This window comes from Carcharodon carcharias, chromosome 26, assembly GCF_017639515.1.
Source record: "Carcharodon carcharias isolate sCarCar2 chromosome 26, sCarCar2.pri, whole genome shotgun sequence".
Classification (NCBI taxonomy): Eukaryota; Metazoa; Chordata; class Chondrichthyes; order Lamniformes; family Lamnidae; genus Carcharodon; species Carcharodon carcharias.
The window spans coordinates 18,828,481-18,833,607 of NC_054492.1; the positions used below are offsets into that span (position 1 = coordinate 18,828,481).

The 5,127-nt window shown below is 43.0% G+C and overlaps 1 long non-coding RNA gene across 1 annotated transcript; it reads left to right on the forward strand.

The window, feature by feature from the left end:
• Positions 1-362: 362 nt before the first annotated feature.
• On the forward strand, positions 363-4,315 carry LOC121269818. Its single transcript, XR_005941422.1, has 3 exons — positions 363-616; positions 1,377-1,437; positions 4,262-4,315. It is a non-coding gene; the product is annotated as an uncharacterized LOC121269818 (long non-coding RNA).
• Positions 4,316-5,127: the final 812 nt, after the last annotated feature.

The following is a 5,127-nucleotide window of genomic DNA, read 5'->3' on the forward strand; positions in this document are numbered from 1 at the left end:
GCCTTCATGGGTGCTGGGCATTTGATTTGTGTCGATTTTAATATTGTTCTCCCTAGCTTTTGGAATGATTGATCATAAGCACCTATTTCAATCCCCCCCCACCCCCCCACCAAGCTCTCTCATCCATCCTAAGTGAGATTGGTTCACTTAGCACACATCAGGGATTAAGCAAGGTGAGCCTTTCCAACTTGTTGTGATTCAGTTATAATATGGAAATAGATATTTATATGATGTATTGATCAAAACATCTTCATATACTGCATTATTTTGTTTCTGTCCAAAGGATATTCAGCTCATCTTGAATTTGATGTGGAAAATTCCACATTAGGCAATGCACTTACCACTTAAGCCACGGCGGGAGCTGTACTGGCAATTATCTTTATACTGGCGGAAAGAGAGTCAGATCTGGGCTTTTTAAGGCACGTTTGCGTCTCCCCAGTTCGAACAAGGTCCGTGTCTAGCTTCAGGTCACTGAAAGTCTGATCCATGACTCTTCTAGCAGTGGTGTAGGAACCCTGGATTTTCAGTTTCTTACTTGACCTGCTGTATTCTGCACAATTGGGCCCTTTCTGGAGAATTGAACAACTCAGCAACCTGACAGGCAGGATTCCTGAAGGTAAAATTAGTCAAAGCTTGCATCTATATAACCAAATGTGTTTCAATGTCACCACCTATATCAACAGGAACGGATTGCACACTTCTCGTGTACACCTCAATTGCAACCAGGAGCTCTGCATCATACAAACGAATATTTATTTACCTGGCACCTGCCAAAATGTTTGTTTACAGCAATCTATCTGCTGCTAATCTTATTTGAAAGGATATAATTGGATATCTCTTGCAAGATAAGACTATCCTCTAACAGAATGTCATACCTTCTGAAAGACACATGTTAGCCTTATTTTCCAATTAGGTGCAGTGCCCACTCAAAGTTGGTCAAAGAGTGTCTAATGCCCGCCTTGCATAAGGAAAACTAACTGTAATTATTAGGGCAGGCTGATTTTATTAATGTGGGTGGGCTCCAGGTGTCTGAAATGCCTGATTGAAACCTCATTCGATTTGGACACTGTTGCTGCACCAAACAAATTACTGTGACAATATTTCCCTCCTGGCTGCTTTTTTTTTTTTACTGAGTCTTGGCAGATCTCTGGAGCCCTATGTGCCCCTATTTCAAAAAGGGCCTCCCTCGTCTCATGTATAACCTATTGCAGCAACACTTCCACAGCAGATCTGTAAGGGAGCGATGAGTGGAGATCTCCGTCATGACAATGTCCTGAGAAAGAAACACTTCATCCAATGAGTTTGCTTATATGTGCATAAACTTTTTGCTCCTTTATAAATATAAACATATGTTCCATCTTGCATGTTATTTACAGAACACCACTTAAAGAGAAATATCCAACACCTGAGGTGAATCAAGCAATATATGGAAACAAGGTGAATGGAGCCCAAAGTATATGATGTGACGGAAATTTTTAATTTTGCTTAGTTAAAAAAAGTGCAAGATTTTGAGACCACCTGGCCAGTAGAAACAGCAGTAATCCCATCCATATCTTTGCCAGGGCTTGTGGTACATACTTTTGATGTGTAAATCGAGATTCTGCAATGTACACAGCATGCCAATTGCCATTTTAAGGACAGTTCCAGGCGGAGTGCATGCCCTGCTTTTTCTGTAGTTTTAGATGGCAGTCCAGCTAAAGATAAACTAAGAATGTAACATTTCATTTATTTTTGTGATGTGGGGAGGAGCAGACGTGCTCTTTCAGAACCCACAAAACAACCTCCTGCTACACCATCGCCCATCCTTCCCATGGACCAATTTCGCTTTGTCCATCCTTGTGATGATACAGAGCCTCTGGGCATTCTTGGGGTACACATTTGCTGCTTGTAGCTCAACGGCCCTATGCTAACAAGCCCCCCAGCACCACCACCCTCCCCGAGCCCTCCAGAAATCTACCTGCGTTATATTGGACTGTCATCCAGAACACAATTGCTATCAGTGAGGCAAAGCCTTTGACCAGGCACAGTGTTGTCAGCTGCACTCTACAGCACTGCAAACATGTTTTAAACAAGAAACCAACTGTGCCGTTGGACGGACGTTCCCCATTTTGCGTACCTGATTAATATTCTCGTAAGTTTGCGATGCCTCTGCAATTATTTAAGCATCTTTTTCAGTTGAAAAGTGGGAGTGAAATTCCTGGGCTTTTAATGGCAGAAAGGTTGGTGTGAGGACAAAACATTGTTTTCACTAAAATTAGTGAAGAGAGGAATTTCACCCCAATTGAGTTTTATAATGTGTGGGGGTGTTTTTTTTTTTTTGCAATACACTCCCAAGAGGGCCATTTCAATAACACTGCTACCCGCCAGGATGTTTTTTTACGAGGATATTCTATGATAAAAATGGAACGGTTTGGCAATGCAGTGCTAACTTTGATTAAAATGGCTCCAGAATGTTGCAACTTTAATGAGTAAAAGTCAGACGGTTGTGAAGCAGTTTCTCTGGATGGCTCTAGCTCCATCTGGTGGTGAGTTTTAACATCTAAGGCCATTTAATCTAGTTTTGAGGACAGTAAAGACTCACATTTAATATGCAAACTGATGATAGTTATTTTAAGTATTGATAATGATTTCTGATAAGATACTTAATGAAACACATGCAGCTATGAAGGAAGGAAACCCCGGAAGTGGAGAGCTGTTAAAGTTTTATTTTATTGAGTGTTTATGTTTTAAATTATTTTTGGGTTTGCATGATAGAAAGAGTTGAAGAAGACCATTCAGCCCATTTCATCCAGAACTGACCCATGATTTGCCTTGCCCCATCACAGCACCCACATAGCCGTTAAATCGCTCTTGTATGGGGAAGCCTCTGAAATCTGGCCCAAACTTGCCTTTCCCCGTTATTTTATATTTTCCTCATGTATTTATCCAGCTTCCCTTTTAAATGCATCTATGCTACTTGCCTCGGTCACTCCTGTGGGGTAGTGAATACCACATATTTAGTGCTGTCTTAGTTAAAGAAGCTTCTCCTGAATTCTTTATTGGATTTATTAGCGATTATCTTATTGTTTTGTTTTGAAATCTCCTCTAAGTGGAAACATCTATGCCTACCCCATCAAGCCCCTTCATAATTTTGAAGACTCTCTCTGTTTATCCTTTTCAACAGATAAGAGCCCCAGATCAAATAGTTGAATTTCAGCGAGATGTTGCTAGTAAGTCATTTACTTTGGGATCTGTTTCTTAGGCCCTTGTGAACGAAGCCAGCTCTGAGAGTGCTGTTACCAGTTTCTTTAATGGAAGAGATCCATGTAGCTTTTGGTTCCTGGTTACTGAGTTTTCCTCGAGTAATATGGAGAGTTTGCACCACTGTTCACTCTTGTGGGGAGGCACCAAACTAAGGTCAAGTACTGTCCTCCATAAGAAATGGGGGCAGGAGTAGACCACACGGTCCATCAAGCCTGCCCTGCCATTCAATACGATCATGGCTGATCTTTGGTTTCAATTCTATTTTCCCACCCGCTTCCTAGATACCTTAATTTCCTGAGAAACCTAAAATCTATCTATCCCAGCCTTGAATATATTCAACGATGGAGCATTTGCAACCCTCTGGGGTAGAGAATTCCAAAGTTTCATAACATCCTGAGTTTAAAAAAAATTCTCTTAATCTCGGTTCTAAATGATCGACCCCTTATCCTGAGACTGTGCCCCAAATTTAGATTCCCCAACCCGTGGAAGCAATCTCTGAGTCCACCCTATCAAGCCCCTTCAGAATTTTGTAGGTTTCAGTGAGATTGCCTCATTCTTCTAAACTCCAGAGAATATAAGCCCAATTTACTCAACCTCTCATCATCGGACAACCCCCTCCTCCCAGGGACCAATCTATTGAACCTTCGCTAAGCCACTTCCAATGCAAGTATATCCTTTCTTAAATGTGGAGACCAAAACTGCACACTACTCCAGATACAGTCTCACCAAAGCCCTATACAACTGTAGCCAGACTTCTTTATTCTTGTATTCCAATCCCCTTGCAGTGAATGCCAACATGGCATTTGTCTTCCTAATTGCTTTCTGCACCTGCATACTATCTGCGGTCCTTGAACCAGCACACCAAAGACTCTTTGAACATCAACACTTAAAAGTTTCACACCTTTTAAAAAATATTCCACTATTTTATTCTTATGACCAAAGTGAATAACTTCATAGTTTCATTTTATTCTTCGTCTCATCTAACGCCTCAACAAGAAACTTTGTCTCTTTCTTTCAGATGCAGTGGAACGCAAGCTCCAACAAGTCATCGACACCAACGCCCATCCAGGACCCTCCACCACTGCCCATCTCTCTGTCCCTATCCTGTCTTCCAATCCCAGCTGTGTATTCACCATACCCTCTGACCTTCCCCTCTCTGATGTGGAACGTTCTGTGCTCAGCAAAGGACTCAGTTTCATACCCTTATGCCCTCACCTTAATGAATTTCGGGCTCAGCACAATGCTGAACTCTTCATCCGCCACCTTCGTCTCTGTGCTCACTTCTTTGGCCAGGAGTCCTCTCCCCATTCAACGGATCCTTTTACCCACCTCCAATGTTCTCCCTCCACTGGACCCCTCCCTGTGGACTCTTACCTCCTCTTGATCTTTTCATTGAGAACTGTCGGCGTGACACCAGTCGTCTCTTTCTCTGCTCCTCTCACCCACTCTAACCTGTCTTTTTCTGAACTTGCCACACTCCATTCTCTCAGGTCCAACCCTGACTTTGTCATCAAAACCGCTGACAAGGGTGGTGCTGTTGTTATCTGGCGCACTGACCTCTACCTCGCAGAGGCTGAGCTTCAACTCACAGACACTCTCCCTGGACCATGACCCCACCACTGAACATTAAGCCATAGTTTCCAGGATTGTCACTGACCTCATCTCCTCTGGAGATCTTCCAACCTCATAATCTCCCAACCTCGGATGGCCCGCTTCTACCTCCTGCCCAAAATCCACAAACAGGACTGTCCTAGCAGACCGATCATGTCAGCCTGTTGCTGCCCCACGGAACTCATTTCTTGCTATCTTGACTCCATTCTCTCTTCCCTTGTCCAGCCTCTTCCCACCTACATCCGCAATTCCTCTCACGCCCTACATCATATC